Consider the following 18,752-nt stretch of genomic DNA (forward strand, 5'->3'; position numbering starts at 1 on the left):
TTTAAAGTGTCAGTGTTGCAAGAGTACTTGAATCTGCCAAAAGAACCTGCTATTTTTAGTATTATGAAACTTCCAAATGCTTTGTGTAATTTCAGTAGCAAGCTGCAGTGGAGAACGTGCTCACTCCAGCAGTTCCATGTATGTTACTACATTAAATAACTTAATCAAACCACACTCTGTTCTTAGATTTATTCTGAAGTAATTAAATAACTATTCAATGCCAATTAATCACAGTTAAATAAGGGTCTGTCAGCAAAGTGCTATGTACACATTTGAGACTATTTAACTGTCAAATACTTGGCAGTATCTAAGTTAAACAATGATTCATTAAACCTCCCTTACAATACAATAGTTAGGCTAAACTTGAAGTGAAAGAATCGAAACTCTTTTCTTCTGCATGAAAAGGACATCAAACCTCAGAGTGTGATATTCTTTTCTTACTAACTCTGTAAACTGCTTTAATTTCATGAATCGGAATGTGTTCAGGTGCTCTATAGCCACTTTGCTTCGGCAGGTGTTTGTTGGTACTTTGGAGTAGATGTTCAAATCTTTTCATCCAAACAATGAAAATACTTGACAATTTACCACACCTATTTAAAATGTTTATTCATACTAAATGATTAAATATAATCCAAACTGAATCAACATTTATGATCTAAACACCAGAAAATGAAAGAATTTTCTTCTACCAGTTTCACATTATTATCCATCACATTAACCTTCATGTGCTACTATTAGCATTTAGTATTACACAATCCAAATTCCCAAAATCAAGTGATTAGTAATCTTTGTTTAATGAATTTTATTATCCTGCTTTACTTTCTGGCCAATGTATTAATCAAAACATTCCTTTACAACAGAATAAAATAGATGGATTGATTTGAAAGTCTTGCAAATAATTTAGAAAGCCCTATACTCACTTGGGTCATCATACATTTCAGACCTACTCTGTTGTTGCTGGTCTGCTGACTCCCTTATTTCGAACAAGAAAAGGTTTTAGAGTAAGACTGCTGGGGATAGAGCCTTAGAGATGCTTGTTTTTTGCCTAGAACGTTTTCCCTGTAGAGATTAGGCTAATCCTTAGTATGGAGCATTTTGAACATTCTACACTTTTATTCAATGTACACTTTATTAATAAAATGTTGGTTTCCTTTGTAACCTGAACAATTACATGGGAATGGGCTTAAACACTAGGTTTAATGCTCAAGGACATCTGCTTTTCTACAAACTACGTTAGGGGCCATTACCACCCACTCCAAAAATGTTGCTCCAGTGGCCACAAACAGGTTGAAGGAAGGGTAACAGAGCCAAACAGCATCATCCCTCACTGCCTCCAAGCCCTCACAAACCCCGTGGAAGCAACACATAGAGTGCTTGGGGATCTGTACATTTAGGAACTGCCTCAGCAAGGTACTTACGCACATACACATAAGATCAAGTAGTCCCATTTACTTCTTCAGGCTTACTGTATGCTTAAAGTTATGCATGTGCTGAAGTACTTAGCTGAGCCAGGACTAGATGTGGTTGGGAATTTTTTGACAAAATGGAAAGACAGAGACTGACCATATCTCAGCAGTTGGAGCAGCGAGTCACTTCTTGGAGGTGAATCCAACAGAGCAGAGATTTAAACCTGGGTCTCCCACATCCCAGGCTAGTGCCCCAACAGCTGGACAACAGGCGTGTACGTACACACACACACACACTTTTCAAAATCTTGCAAATTTGTGCAAGAGAGGAAAACAGTTGCTCACCTGCTTTAGACAGGATTTCAATGGGGGCAGCTACACAGTAGAAAGTGTGCAATTGGCCAACATCTTTTCTACTCAGTGTAAGGGGACTGTTGCCCCCTTACTAACATTCAGTGGGGGTGTCTTAGTTGCTAGCTCCCAGTACTAAAAGGGGGGAAGAGCCAATGGGAAATCAGGACCCTGAGACTGACAGCCCACAGGAACAATGGAGAGAGGCCAATGCTCCAGGTCAGCCTGAATGAGGGGGCGGGCAGGCTAATCAGAGAGTCAGGAGGCCAGGGAGGTCCCGTCCTCCATGTGAGCTGGATTTGCCTGGGTCGGACAGAGTGGGGCTGAGCTAAGGAGAAAACGGGGACCCACGCTGAGCTGGGGAGCAAAGCTGTGCCAGATCCAGAGGGGCCAGAAAAGCAGCCCAAGAAGCAGGTCAGTGCAGGGAGCAGAGTCACAGAAACAGCCTGCAGAGCAGACCTGTCCTGGGAGCAGAGCTGTAGCAACCAGAGGCAGAGGGGCCAAAGAAGCAGCCCAGGGAGCTGGAGGCAGAGCAGCAGCCGTGCTGAGGCAGAGTGGAGCTGGAGCTAAGACAGAGTGGAGTTGGAGCTGGAGTTGGACCAGTCCAGAGCCGGGTGCGGTGAGCAGCTGGGGAGAGCGAGGGGGGACCCTGGGCAGCAGGCCCAGCACAGGGAGACGCCTCAGCCAGGCGGCTCTGCAGGCCAGACTCGGAGGGGGATTGGTAACCCTGCCAGGGCAGGGGCAACACTGGGAAGAAGGGCCCTGCCACCTCGAGCCTGAGAGCATGTGGCCACCACCAGAGCGAGCGTCCAACCCACAGCATCCCTGCAGCACAGCCAGGGCCTGAGAAGGAGGCTGGGACTTACAAGGAACAGACTGTGAACTGCCCTGACATTCCAGAGAAACTGTGATGTTCCCCTGCCACAGAGCGGGTTGATGTGTTTCCTTTAACCTTTCCCATTTTCCCTTATTCTTTTTCAAATTAATTGTTGATTAAATAACTTGCATTTGCTTTAAATTGTATGTAATGATCAGTGGGTCAGAGAAGTGCCCAGTGCAGAGAGAGTATCCTGGAGTGGGGACACCTTAGCCCCTGTCCTAGGTGACCACAGCAGTGTTGGGGGTCGAGCCCCCCAGAAATCCTGGGCCCAGCCTTGTTGGGGTTACGAGGACTCTCCCAGACAGGAGAGTTGAAGGGGAGTCCTCAAGGGCAGGGAGGCCGCTGGGTAAAGGAATTGGGAGCGAGGACTCAGATTCTTTCACTAGCCCACTTCACCAGGGTAATGCAGAAGCCAGGAAAATTCCCCACAATAGCGGACTATTCCTCTGCTTACATCAGCAAGACTAGGGTGGAAATTCCCAGTGAAGTGTTACGCTGACAATATGTGCTTCAGAAGCTGTTTGAAGCAGGGATGTAAGGTGCAAGCAAAGAAGAGGAGTCAGGGTTGGTATGCTTCTAATGGTTTTTCCATAACAGGGTGCATTACAGCTGCATATAAATAACAAATGAATTTACACCAGATTGGCTATAAGGATAGGAAATCACTAACTATACAAAAAAATCACACATGCATTAACCATCCCAAATCATAAATAATTTTTAAATGATTTTATACATAGTTCAACAACAATATACACAAGATGGGAGTGAAAGGCAATAACTATGCAGAACTGAACTTTTACACACAGAGCTGTATATTCTGTGGTACAAACATACCCAAATTTACCCACATTAAATGTGTTTTTCTATTCTGCTCTGCTCATGGTATAAGTTGGTAACAATATCATATGTGTCTTGGTCTGTTAAACTATGACATACACACTTTTTTTTTCCACCTACACTGAGTGTATACACATAGTTTAATAAAACAAATTTTACTGCAACTATAAGAAGTCTTCCAGTTTATCAAAGCAGAAAAAAAAAGTGGATTTGTCCATACCAAATGCTGGCAGGAAGAACACATTGCATCAACCTAGTAAAATACAACTTAATGTAATCATTCAATCAACAAAATAATTAAAAATGGACAGACTCTGAAAGGTAACATAAATTTAACAGATTTCTCCAACGAGAAATCTGAAAATACATCTCCTGTGTAAGTGACAGTTACTGATCCATTCTGGCTTTCTTTCCATGTTCTCACAAATAAATGTCTGTAGGCCTCTTATCTTTTTTTTTTATGGAGTTAGCACCACATGCCCATGTAAACTGCCACACAGCATTGCTGGCTTCCCTACAGGCATCCCATAAATACAAACGAATTCTGCCCCATATTTTCTCAGAGGCCTGAAACTGACAGGAATATTATCACTTTCTCAGATTCTTGCAAATGGGCACAGTGGTGCTGGCAGAAATGTGCTGAGATCATAATATCCATTTATCTGAACTGCCAGCATGTAACAAATTCAGATGGGGTGCTTGCTACCCAAATTAATTTACTACTTGAAAAAGACTTGACTGTCAAAAGACTGTCAAAAAGAAAAGAGGAAAAGAGTTAAGAAATTTCAAGAAAATCTGAGCACAGTTTGTGTTTGCCCCCTCCTGTACCCCAAACCCCTCCTCTCCGACCCCACCCCAGAGCCCATACCACAGCCAGAGCCCTCACCCGCTCTCATACCCCAACCCCCCTCCCACATCCCCAGCTGGAGCCCTCACCCCCTCCCACACTCCAACCGCCTGCCCCAGCCCAGTGAGAGTGAGTGAGGGTGGGGGAGAGCGAGCGACAGAGGAAGGGTGGCTGGAGTGAGGGTGGGGCCTCAGAGAAGGGTGGGCACAGGGGTGGGGCCTCGGGGAAGGGGCAGCGCAAGGGTGTTTGGTTTTGTGCAATGAGAAAGTTGGCAACTGTATTCACGTGGCTGTGATCAGGAAAACACATATGTTATTAACATTCTCCCGAGGTTAAAATTTGATCTCCCGAGGTTAAAATTTCAGCACAGAATGTATGCAAATTCCTCATTACCAATAACTACATTTAAAAGTATCTTGATTCCCACTACTATACTACTTTTTCGCTCTCAAACTACCTTCACCTTAAGTGTCAAAACACTCTATTATTATAATACAGCATTACCAGTTAACCACTTTCTCTACAATTTCAGTCTTACCAGGATTCTCCATACAGAATAAGATTTACTAGCTGCAATAAAATAAGCTCCTAAATAATCTGTTTTACAAATGATTTTACCTTCTTTCATGGCATGTTCACAAGCAATTTTCAAATTATTGATCATTGAGCTCACTTACTGCTTCTCACTTCATATATTAATATTTTCCTAAACCACTGTGTTCCTTCACAGTAAATAAAGAGATCATAATTATTTAACAATTTTGAATAGCCTCTAGCTAAAAACCATAGCTTTATCCACCAAATACAAAACCACATCTTTTTTTTTCAGTTTATAATGAGATCTTTACTCATAATAATACAGCTTATTTATTCTCTCCTTTCCCTTTCAGAAATAGCTTTAAATCTTGTCCTTCTTATACTAACATCTAAAAAAAAAAGAACCAAAAACACTGACTGCACTCAAGATTCTTGACTTGTTTTTTTCACTAGCTTTGTTGGGGAGGAGGGTATTTTAATTATCAAATTTCCCTGCATTTGAGAAAAATTAAGTGCTGGATGTAATGCAAACAGGATGAATACAAAAGCAAGAAATAAAATATCCCACCTCTTTAAATGCATTGTGAAAACATTTCAATATTAATTTATTTTTCTTGTATACGTCTACTTTTATATGACAGTATGAGGAGCGAGAGCATTGTAATTCCAGTAGTCTAACAATCTATAAAATAAGCAGTTTTTTTTATGAATGAACAGGTCCCAGTAATAAGAGGACATGGCATCATGCATCGCTAACATTGTCTGAAGTAAATATATATATATATATATGCAACCATTCACATTTATTATGCACAAATGCTTCATCTACTCACATTTTTACAAAGCACCAATGTAGCAGAAACTTGGAATAGGCCATATAAAATGTATGATTTGCTGGCTCTTTACCAGTCAGATCATTTACTGGACTCTCACTTGGATTTCTGTGTACCATGAAGACATTAATTTCTGAAAGAGCATGTGTGATATAACTGTATGATGATATATAAATCCTGATTGTATTCAGATTATTTCTTATTTCATTTTGTTCTCTTTTGGATCTCTTTCCAGGAAGTAATTTAAACAATGTGCTTACTGCTGTTGAATGCAGTGGGTCTTTGTCTGAGCATGAGAAAGAAAAGGGGTTGTGGCGGCTTTGAGGGTCTCCACTGAGCAAGAGGTAAGCCAGAAGTCCAGCTCAGTGGCAGCATCGACCTATCAGGCACACAGGGGTGAGGTGGGCTGGGGGGGATTTATACCCCATGCCCTCCATGTGGAATCCTGCACCGACCAGCAGCACTCACCCTCCCACTCATGGGATCAGAGTAGGACTGGGTCTCTTCTGATCTGCTGTGGGCATTGTGCTAGCTGACTTGTTCTTTGGGGCTCGAAAGGAATTTTTCCCTCTGCCAGACTGGCCAAGCCGGGGTGGGTTTTTTCACCCTCCTCATAGCAGATCAGAGATCCAGTGGGGGTAGGTAAGGTTAGTTCAAGATGTCACAGCTCAGTAGGTGCCAGATGTGGTAGGTCTCCAGTGCAGGTAATCATTCCAAAAGGGTTCTAGTTCCCTGATAAACAAGAGATGGAAGGGGATTTAGGGACGTCATCTCCTAAACAAGCTGGAGAAGGGGACTGGTGCCCGTAACATCTGGCACCTCCTTTCTTTCCAGCTCCTCTCAACCCTCACATAGGGCTTCTCAACAATGGGCTACTTCCAGGTTGGGAATGGGGGCGGGGGCTGTTAGTCCCAATAGGTAGAGATGATTAAGGGAAGAATGATGACCTGCACGGTATGATTTATTGCCCAGTATTCCCAGATAAGTTAATAAAGTTGTAGCCGAATTAAACCACATCCACTGTATCTTGTTTTTCTTCCTATGAAGCTAGAACAATGGACTGAAATAGCTAAAGGCATATTTATGTTTCCTTTCAAAGCCATTTTTAGTTTGTTTTTAGGAAACAAAGAAGAATATAGAAATATGTGACTTTTTTGGTAAGTCTGCTCTCCAAGAATATTAAAAAACAATTGCTTGCTAATGTGGTATAATGCCAGAAGCTAGAATTCAAAACAGGCTTTGGACACAATGCACCATTAAACATTAACAGTGAACTTCTTAAGCAATATAAAAAGAGCGTTGCCAACTCTCAAGATTTTATTTGAAAGTCTCACAATCTTTGGTGATTTTCTTAAAGTCCCAGTTCTTGGAGTCAGATGATTACCTGAGAATCATAACTTTCATTGAAGAAAAAAAGAAAGACAGTTTTTAACATTCATGGTGGCAGAGAAAAGACTGACAGTATGACCCTATTGCAGTCTAAAGGCTCAAAAGGCAAATAAAAAGATAACCTAAAGTTATTTTAAAAATCTCATGACTTTAAAGACAATCTCATGATTTTGCAGATCTGATTCATGTCTTTGTGCTTGGAGTTGGCAATACTATAAAAATATATAATTTATTACAAAACAATATAATCCCCACTAGCATGCATGGATAAAATTTACAATGCAGGATATTTTCCAGAGGCTAGCATGGCAAAAAAAAAAAAAAGTGGTCTATTGGAACAGTGGTCTAGAAAGAGTCAAAGACTAATCAAACAGGGATGTGTGTCCACAACAGAACTAAAAGAATGCTCAGATGAACTGCTGTGTCCAGAGAAAGACATGAGAGCATTTCTAGCACTGCACATACAGAAGTTAGAACCTCCATTTGTACACAGGGATGGTAGCTACCTGACCAGATATTCTTTTGCCACAGTGTTGAGTGACATGTTAACCACTTGGTGCTCAAACCAGCAAATTTTGGTATGCATGCCATTAGGACTGGTGTGGCAAAATCCCCATAACTTTGGAGAGATTTGAGTCAGAGAGGGTCCAGGTGAATGGCAATGCAGATTGCAATGATATATCATTCAGAGTCAGATTGGTATGATGATAATATAGAACATCACTGAATACACAACTCTTTCCTTTAAAATGCTCATTTAAAAGGCCTTCCACCTGCCTGTGTCCTGTGGCTATGGTCAGGAAAGCATATGTTATTACCATCCTGTATAAGACTTCCAGAACTTTTAGCAGCTTTTTTATAATATCCTCCCTCATATTGAAGAAGATAATTAGGACTGTGCTCCATCTAAAAAATACAGTAAATGTGACATTTCACACCCTCATCTGATTTTCTAGAGCCTCATCTTCCCTTTGTTAAGTTGTTATTTTTTGACCCAAGCATCTTTGAAGATTTTTACATCAACGTTTTCTTTGCTAATCTTTAAATCTATTTTAGTCTTGTCCAAACTGACCTCTGGCTTTAACCAGTAAAGTACCTGTCAAGGTTCTTTCCCCACTCTGAACTCTAGGGTACAGATGTGGGGACCTGCATGAAAAACCCCCTAAGCTTATTTTTACCAGCTTAGGTTAAAACTTCCCCAAGGTACAAACTATTTTACCTTTTGTCCCTGGACCTTATTGCTGCCACCACCAAGCATCTAACAAAAATAACAGGGAAAGAGCCCACTTGGAAATATCTTTCCCCCAAAAATCCCCCCAAGCCCTACACCCCCTTTCCTGGGGAAGGCTTGATAAAAATCCTCATCAATTTGCATAGGTGAACACAGACCCAAAACCCTTGGATCTTAAGAACAATGAAAAAGCAATCAGGTTCTTAAAAGAAGAATTTTAATTAAAGAAAAAGTAAAAGAATCACCTCTGTAAAATCAGGATGGTAAATACCTTACAGGGTAATCAGATTCAAAACATAGAGAATCCCTCTAGGAAAAACCTTAAGTTACAAAAAGACACAAAAACAGGAATATACATTCCATTCAGCACAACTTATTTTATCAGCCATTTAAACAAAACAGAATCTAACGCATATCGAATTAGATTGCTTATTAACTCTTTACAGGAGTTCTGACCTGCATTACTGCTCTGGTCCCGGCAAAAGCAACATGCCGACAGAAAGAACCCTTTGTTTTTCCTCCCCTCCAGCTTTGAAAGTATCTTGTCTCCTCATTTGTCATTTTGGTCAGGTGCCAATGAGGTTATCTTAGCTTCTTAACCCTTTACAGGTGAAACGGTTTTTCTTCTGGCCAGGAGGGATTTAAAGGTGTTTACCCTTCCCTTTATATTTATGAAAGTGCCTAGCGAGGATAGCTACAAAACAGATATTAATAAAAGGCCTATTCTACCATACAATTTAGCAGTGCCACATCTCATATAATTCCTAAGGTGCCTTTTCTTCTCCATCAGCTTTTACTGTCAAAGAAGATACCATACTAGTGGTGTTTTTGCTACCCAAAGTTTGGAAAAGTTAGCACTATCTGATTTTCCATGTCTTTGCCCATCATTTATGAAACAAATGGAATGGCTGTGAGTAATGCTTTCTACCACCACTGGTTGGCTAGGAAACTCCATCCCATCCTAGTGGATGAAGAGTTGACCTTGGTTATTCGTGCCTCTTGGATGGATTACAGCAATGTGATATACCTGGGTATGAACTCTTCAGCATTTAGGAAACTCCAACTAATACAAAATGCTACAATGCATCTTCTTAGCAACACAGGCTACCATGAGTGCATCCGATCTTATCCCCTGTTCTTTACATTGGCTGCCCACAGAATTTTGAATCAAGTTCAAGATCTTGGTCCTCATCTTCAAAGAGCTTCATGACTTTGGCCCACTGTACCTAAAAGACCACTTAAAGCTCCAGGATGAACATCATGGTCGACAACTTCGCTCCTCTGGAACAACGGAACTCTCAACAATAAGAGTAAAGCTTGTCTGTGTGTGGGAGGCAGAACCTTCTCCAGGGCTGGTCCAAGAATAATAAACTCCCCCAGGAAGTAAAGACTATCACAAACCTCACCACCTTCCACTCCAAGTGCAAGGCACATTTCTTTGACCTTCCCTTCTCTAATATAAATATATAACAACAGGAATATTTAACAAAAAACAAACAAAAAAACCTTACCAAAATAAGACACTCCACTCCATGCCTTTCACCCTCTAAGGACAGGACAAGAGAACAAACACATGGCATAGATGTAGTCACACTGCCTGATGTAGTACTAGAAGGCACACAGTTACTGATGAGCGTGGTATATAAATCTATATAGAATATAATTGAAATCTTGGCCCCACTGAAACCAGTGGGAGTTTTGCTACTGACTTTAATGGGGCCATCATTCTACCCACTGTGTTTAGGAGTGGCACAACAACAGTGTAAGTGTGCTTACCCCACCATCAGGTTCAAAGAGCAACTTAAATTTTGCAGGATGTTGAGTTTGGCCTCTATCCAGCTGGAAGCAATCTGCAGCTAGTCTTTCGTCCTTTATTCCCAATCTTGGAATTGTAACAGAGAGTTTTTTAGAATGAGGGGAAAAAAATTTCTCTCTGACTAAAACTAAGATATGGCTGAATAAATTTTCCTTCAATTTTCTTCCCTCCTTCCACAATGATAACCCAAACTGATGGACAGAGATTATGCATAGGAATTTTTTTTTTTTGGTAAAACTTCCTTTGAGCAATCAGCTTCTGAAAAAAGGGGTTATCATAAAAATAATTATACAGCCTTATCTATAGCTTTCACTAACAGCAAAGCTGTTTGAATGTATAGGAAATCTTATACCCTATATTTCTAATTAGACAAACAAAGTTAACAATTTCTCCTTAAGCAATCCATAATGGCATATAAGATTAGATATATGAAACAAAAAGAGAAAAATCCACATTATTTTAAGTAATAATACTTGACAACGGTAATATACCCCCTCTACTGGTCAGCTATTAGAAATTTACATTTCTTAAAGATGTAAACCATACCAGTCATTACAGTTACACAAAGTAGTTAATATTAGAATACAATGTCATGATTTATCCCAGTGGGTTCTAGTGATAAATACAAGGGCAGTGATACATGAAACTAAACCTATGAAAGCAAACTTTACACCTTATGAATATTCTTCAGCGTTCACCACAGTGATCATTCCTTATCATACACAAGCATAATTTAATTGTATCATCTCCATTCTTTGAGATCTGAAAGATAGATTGTTTACATTAATAAGTAGGTTACATTTGAGACATGCATGTATGTTAAAAGCAAATCACTCTAAAGGGGAAAAAAATCTCATGATCCTATAAATCTAACTTTTTTCATGTCTACGGAAATACGTTACGCAATTACAAATAGACTTAAAAAGTATATTTTAAGTTTTGATTTATACTGGACCAACAAATCAACAAGTGATTACAAAATAGAAACAAATTAAACAAAAGTGTAGTGTTTAGGATTGCCACATAGTGGTGCTATTGTTAGTTATTTCATTATGGTAGCACCCAAAGGCACAGTGAGACTCAAAACCCCATTGTGCTGGGTATTGGACACGAATGCAGTAAGAGAAAGTCCCTGCCCTGAAGGGCTCACAATTTAGATTAAGACAAAACACAGACACAAAGGATTGCAGCAGATAACAAGGGAAATGGACAGGAAAAGGGAGAAGAGGGTAACAGTAATGGGGTCACAAGACCTACTTTTAAGGAAAAAATAAATAAAATTAAAAAAGAGAGAGAGGTTAATAAATTTCTACAAGCCATTATCCATTGGTAGTTTAACTATGGGAATCATGGCAGAGATGGCTCTTGACAAAGGACTTCAAGAACAATAAAGATCTACTTTGTGAATAAGTTCAGGACAGTCTTTCATGCACAGAGGGCATGAAGAACACATATACGACCTTGTGAGAGAAGCAGACAAAGTGGTGATGGACTGGAGAACAACTGCAGGGAGGAACCAGCTACAGACACTCCAGTGGGTAGGAGGAGAAGCAACCTCAGCACTGTGGGACAGGACTTAAAATGGGATCCAGCAGGGCTACCCCCCCGACGTATCCCCCTGGAGCCAGAATTGTGCAAGGGAGAAGCTCTAAGATGGGGGTACTAGGATCTCCCCTCTGCCATGTAGCATGGGAGGAAATTGCAGAAAGGAATCAAACTCCAGCTGGTAGGAGCAGCTGCAGAAGGCCAAATCTGGGACCTATGGGCATCCAGAGAATGTTCTACAGTTCTTCTTGGACTTTCTCTGCCTGTGCTGAATGGCTCTATCTCCCCCTCCCCCACTTCCCTTGTTCCTTCACAGACTCTTCACCTGAGCTTCACTCCACATCTGTCCCTCTTACCCTCATCTCCCCATCCTGTCCCTTCAGTCTCATTCTCTACAATGTCCCCACTCCCGCTTCACTTTTCTTTTCATTTAGTAACTCCAACCCCAAAATATTGTGGAACTAATATACTGTTTGGGGCTGTCACATTGTTCACTTGGCTTGTGTGTTACAGACCTTCCCCCACCCTCCATTATCCAAGTCATTAATGAAAATATTGAATAATACCAGACCCAAGACTGACCCCTATGGGATCCCATTAGATATACCCTCCCAATTTGACAGCAAACCATTGATAACTACTCTTTGAATATGGTCATTCAAACAGTTGTGCATCCACCTTATAGTAATTTTGCCTAGACCACATTTCTCTAGTATGCTTATGATTATTAATAAATAATAATAATAGGTTGCCATCACTGGCTGAGCCAAAAAGATGGGTCCTGATAAGGTAAGACAGAAGGGGCCAAGTGAAGGGGCCAAGTGATAAAGGGTCTTCACCACCTCCCTAGGTAACCCATTCCAGTGCTTCACCACTCTCCTGTGAAATAGTTTTTCCTAATATCCAACCAAGACTTCCCCCACTGCAACTTGAAACCACAGCTCCTTGTTCTGTCATCTGCCACCACTGAGAACAGCCGAGCTCCATCCTCTTTGGAACCCCCCTTCAGGTAGTTGAAGGCTGCTATTCAATGCTCCCTCACTCTTCTACTAACTAAATAAGCCCAGTTCCTTCACCCTCTCATCATAAGTCATGTGCCCCAGCCCCCGAATCATTTTTGTTGTCCTCTGCTGGACTCTCTCCAATTTGTCCACATCCTTTCTGTAGTGGAGGGCCTAAAACTGGACACAATGCTCCAGATGTGTCCTCACCACTGCTGAATAGAGGGGAATAATCACTTCCTTCGATCTACTGGCAATGCTCCTACTAATGCAGCCCAGTATGCCGTTAGCCTTCTTGGCAACAGGGGCACACTGTTGATTCATATCCAGCTTCTCATCCACTGTAATCACCAGGTCCTTTTCTGCAGAACTGCTGTGACACTCTGTACCTTGGGGGAACACCCTGCAAACCCATGTTCATCCTTATGATTGTGTGGTATCCAATGCAAAGTTTGTCATGTTGGGTGTCTTTGGAAGACTCATGATGCACTGAGCATTGTTGTTACAGTAATGTTATAGGTTGTAATTTCATGTATATAGTTGTGAGGCTGAAAATGTGTCCTCATGGCTTAAAACAAGCCCAGGCAAAACTCTCCAGGAGCAGAGGGGCAGTTCTCACCTCATTAGGGCATGTATGGGACAAACTCAGCCCAGCCTCACAAGAACAAAGGACGCTGGCTTAGGAAGCAACAAAGGATCTGTTGATCTCTCGATTGAGTCACCCCCCCCCCTTCCGTTGGTCAGTTTGGGACTACAATGAGGTAATGCTCACCTGACTGTGAAGGGGTGGGGAAAAGCCAAGAGGGAAGAAACAACATGATAAAAGGGAGGGACGTTTGTCATGTGCTCTCTCTTCCACTTACATCTACAGACACCACCACCAAGTGACTGAAGCGTTGATCAAAGGGGAGAGCCTGGCTGAAGGGCAACCAGCCAGCCTGTGGTGAGAAGCATCGAAGTTTGTAAGGGCATTGAAAGTGTTAAGATCAATTTAGAATGCATTTTACTTTTATTTCATGACTTCTTGTTCTTTGACTTATAATCACTTAAATCTATCTTTTGTAGTTAATACATTTGTTTATTCACCTGAAGCAGTGCGTTTGGTTTAAAGCGTGTCAGAGAGTGCCCTTGGGATAACAAGCCTGGTGCATACCAATTCCTGTGTTAAATTGACGAACTCATATAAGCTTGCAGCGTCCAGCAGGCATCACTGGACACTGCAAGATGGAGGTTCCTAGGGTTGTGTCTGGAACCGAGTCCCAAAACTGGACACAGTACTCCAGATGAGGCCTCACCAATGTCGAATAAGAGGGGAACGATCATGTCCCACAATCTGCTGGCAATGCCCCTAGTTATACATCCCAAAATGCCATTGGCCTTCTTGGCAACAAGGGCACACTGTTGACTCATATCCAGCTTCTCGTCCACTGAAACCCCTAGGTCCTTTTCTGCAGAACTGCTGCCTAGCCACTCGGTCCCTAACCTGTAGCAATGCATGGCATTCTTCCATCCTAAGTGCAGGACTCTGCTCTTGTCCTTGTTGAACCTCATCAGATTTCTTTTGGCCCAATCCCCTAATTTGTCTAGGACCCTCTGTATCCTATCCCTATCCTCCAGCATATCTACCACTCCTCCCACTTTAATGTCATCTGAAAACTTGCTCAGGGTGCAATCCACACCATCCTCCAGATCATTAATGAAGACATTGAACAAAACCGGCCCCAGGACCGACCCTTGGGGCACTCCACTTGATACCGGCTGCCAACTAGACATGGAGCCATTGATCACTACCCGTTGAGCCTGACAGTTTGGCCAGCTTTCTATCCACCTTATAGTCCATTCATCCAGCCCATACTTCTTTAACTTGCTGGCAAGAATACTGTGGGAGACTGTGTCAAATGCCTTGCTAAAGTCAACGAACAACATGTCCACCGCTTTCCCCTCATCCACAGAGCCAGTTACCTCATCATAGAAGGCAATTAGATTAGTCAGGCATAACTTGCCCTTGGTGAATCCATGAATCACTTTCCTCTCGTCTAAGTGCTTCAGAATTGATTCCTTGAGGACCTGCTCCATGATTTTTCCACGGACTGAGGTGAGGCTGACTGGCCTGTAGTTCCCAGGATCCTCCTTCTTTCCTTTTTTAAAGATGGGCACTACATTAGCCTTTTTTCAGTCGTCTGGGACCTCCCCCGATCGCCATGAGTTTTCAAAGATAATGGCCAATGGCTCTGCAATCACATCCGCCAACTCCTTTAGCACCCTTGGATGCAGCACATCTGGCCCCATGGACTTGTACTCGTCCAGCTTTTCTAAATAGTTCTGAACCACTTCTTTCTCCACAGAGGGCTGGTCACCTCCTCCCCATGCTGTGCTGCCCAGTGCAGCAGTCTGGGAGCTGACCTTGTTCGTGAAGACAGAGGCAAAAAAAGCATTGAGTACATTCGCTTTTTCCACATCCTCTGTCACTAGGTTGCCTCCTTCATTCAGTAAGGGGCCCACACTTTCCTTGACTTTCTTCTTGTTGCTAACATACTTGAAAAAACCCTTCTTGTTACTCTTAACATCTCTTGCTAGCTGCAACTCCAGGTGTGATTTGGCCTTCCTGATTTCACTCCTGCATTCCCAAGCAATATTTTTATACTCTTCCCTGGTCATTTGTCCAATCTTCCACTATCCCTACCTTCCAGTGTATCTGCCTCTCTCCCCAGCTTAGTGTCATCCGTGAACTTGCGGACCAATGCCTGGGGCACTCCACTTGATACCAGTTGCCAACTAGACATGGAGCCATTGATCACTACCCGTTGAGCCCAACAATCTAGCCAGCTTTCTATCCACCTTATAGTCCATTCATCCAGCCTATACTTCTTTAACTTGCTGGCAAGAATACTGTGGAAGACTGTGTCAAATGCTTTACTAAAGTCAAGGAACAACATGTCGACTGCTTTCCCCATATCCACAGAGCCAGTTATCTCATCATAGAAGGCAATCAGGTTGGTCAGGCATGACTTGCCCTTGGTGAATCCACGTTGAGTGTTCCTGATCACCTTCCTCTCCTCCAAGTGCTTCAAAATGGATTCCTTGAGGATCTGCTTCATGATTTTTCCAGGGACTGAGGTGAGGCTGACAAGTCTGTAGAACCCCGGATTCTCCTTCTTCCCTTTTTTAAAGATGGGCATCTGCTCACATGGATCATCTTGCAGGATGAGAGCTTAAATTATGTGCTTTAAAAGGGACTGAAGAACAGGGTCCTTAGTGTGGAAATCCAAATGAACATTAGTAACAAACTCTAGGTGTTTTCAAGTACTACAGAAATACTTTGAAAATAATGTTAATTAGTTGCTTCTACACACACTCAATTCCTCTATTCTCCTCAGCAGAAACAGACAACCAAAGGATCACTTTTATGTTTAGAAAAGAGACACAGGAAGAACTGAAAAGGAGTAATTGTGGCACCTTAGAGACTAACCAATTTATTTGAGCATGAGCTTTCGTGAGCTACAGCTCACTTCATCAGATGCATACCGTGGAAACTGCAGCAGACTTTATATATACACAGAGAATATGAAACAATACCTCCTCCCACCCCACTGTCCTGCTGGTAATAGCTTATCTAAAGTAATCGTCAGGTTAGGCCATTTCCAGCACAAATCCAGGTTTTCTCACCCTCCACCCCCCCACACAAATTCACTCTCCTGCTGGTGATAGCCCATCCAAAGTGACAACTCTTTACACAATGTGCATGATAATGAAGTTAGGCCATTTCCTGCACAAATCCAGGTTCTGAGGGAGTGAGAGAGTTGTCACTTTGGATGGGCTATCACCAGCAGGAGAGTGAATTTGTGTCGGGGGGGTGGAGGGTGAGAAAACCTGGATTTGTGCTGGAAATGGCCTAACCTGACGATTACTTTAGATAAGCTATTACCAGCAGGACAGTGGGGTGGGAGGAGGTATTGTTTCATATTCTCTGTGTATATATAAAGTCTGCTGCAGTTTCCACGGTATGCAACTGATGAAGTGAGCTGTAGCTCACGAAAGCTCATGCTCAAATAAATTGGTTAGTCTCTAAGGTGCCACAAGTACTCCTTTTCTTTTTGCGAATACAGACTAACACGGCTGTTACTCTGAAACCTGTCAGGAAGAACTGAAAGGTTCTGACATCTGAGAATTTAAACTAGATTTGAATCCTATTGAGGATGCATGAGTCATCTCTCAGGTTTAAATTAGATTATCTGCTAAAAGAAGAAGCACTATAATCTATAATGAAGGGTGACTGCCTACAGGAAAATAAATTTTTGTCCCTAGTGGCAGATGCTTGAACTTTAAAGGATCTGAGACTAAGCTTTTTGTGTAAGCCTTCCTGACAGAAATCAAACAATTGAAGTGATATCTTTAGTAGGTCCAAACTTCACTCCGCATACCACATGAAAACAATATCTAAACTCTGTAAAAAAAAATATATTGTCACTTCTAAAGCAACTGAGATAAAAAAAAATTTACAGAAACCAAGACTTATTTTGATGACAATTAAATCTATCACCAGGATTTGAGATTCAATGAAATTGGACAATTGTGAAGAAAGGGGCTTTATTTTACTAAGTCTGGAGTACTTGAAGACTCAACAGAAATTCTGTTGCACATTGAATTAGATGGAAGTATTAGATACTCTTTGAGGATTGTCTAGAGTTCAGTAATGAAAATAAGTACTTCTTTGCTCTGCTCTGTTTCCTTCCAGAATTGTGTTTGGAATTACAGCAGAAATAGAAAGACATACTTCAAGATGCAAACAGTTTTCAGAACAAGCATTATACCAGTCAGGTTTCCTTTCTTAAAGGAGTGGCATATTTTGGTGTCTTCTTTATTGTTTCAAGTCTATTGCAACAGAACCTCTATTCCCATTAAAACTAGAGCCAAAGATGTATGACTTACTTCTGTACACCAAGCCCAAGTGCTTTTTAAGCAGTCCACCAATCTCTTTTTCATGTATCTAAGATGTTGTAGAAAGCCCTCATGTTTACCTCACACAATATTTTGGATACCCAAGAGCTGTGGGCAGCAATGCAGGCCGGACCACCGCTTCCCACAGCTCCCATTGGCCGGGGACGGCGAACCATGGCCACTGGGAGCTGCAAGCGGCCATACCTGTGGACGCTCAGGTAAACAAATTGTCTCGTGGTTCACCAGGGGCTTACCCTGAACAAGCTGCTAACCAAGTTTGGGAACCCCTGATCTAGTCTGACCTCCTGCACTCCTGTAATAGACCCATAACCGCTGGCTGAGTTACTGAAGTCCTCTCATCATGATTTAAAGACTTCAAGTTACAGAGAAGTCACCATTTACATTAGTTTGAACCATGCTGCAGAGGATGGTGAAACCCCCCCAGGGTCTCTGCCAATCTGACCCAGGGAAAAATTCCTTCCTGAAGCCAAATATGGCAATCAGTTAGATCCTGAGCATGTGGGCAAGACCCACCAGCCAGACACCTGGGAAAGAATTCTCTGTAGTAACTTAGAGCCCTCCCCATCTAGTGTCCCATCACTGGTCTTGGAGATATTTGCAACTAGGAGTGGCAGATCGGTTACATCCCATTGTAGGCAGTCTCATCATACCACCCCCCGCATAAACTTATCAAGCCGAGTCTTGAAGCCAGTTGGGTATTTTGCCCCCACTACTCCCCATGTCAAGTCTTTTGTAGGCAACACAGCACAAAGGGCTTTTGAGGAGGGATTTGAAAGTGGGTAATGAGGAGGCTTGCAGATGTTTATGGGGAGTCTTCAGGGACAGCATGGAAAAAGACATAGAGGTGCTTATTTGAAAACTTAACAAATGAAGATGGAGATTGGCACCATGGACCAATCAGAAGCGAGTGTCGATGAAAAGGAAATGAGAGACGATAGGTAGAGTGGGGATTGACTATGAAGGGCCTTGAAAATGAAGAGAAGGAACTGATATTTGATGCCACAGAGAATTGGGATCCAATGGAGGGGTGCAAAGAGAGAAGTGCCATTGTCAAAGTGATAAACTAATGGCAAGAGCTCATGGCAAGTCCACACAACAAAAGCAGACTCTATGGTTA

General features: G+C 42.1%; 1 protein-coding gene across 1 annotated transcript in view; it reads right to left on the minus strand.

Moving 5' to 3' along the window:
• ABCC4 (ATP binding cassette subfamily C member 4 (PEL blood group)) overlaps nucleotides 1-18,752 on the minus strand; it is a 200,201-nt gene that overhangs the window by 86,901 nt on the left and 94,548 nt on the right. The gene's annotated exons all lie outside the window — the stretch shown is intronic.

This window comes from Eretmochelys imbricata, chromosome 1 (genome assembly GCF_965152235.1).
Source record: "Eretmochelys imbricata isolate rEreImb1 chromosome 1, rEreImb1.hap1, whole genome shotgun sequence".
In the NCBI taxonomy this organism is placed as follows: Eukaryota; Metazoa; Chordata; order Testudines; family Cheloniidae; genus Eretmochelys; species Eretmochelys imbricata.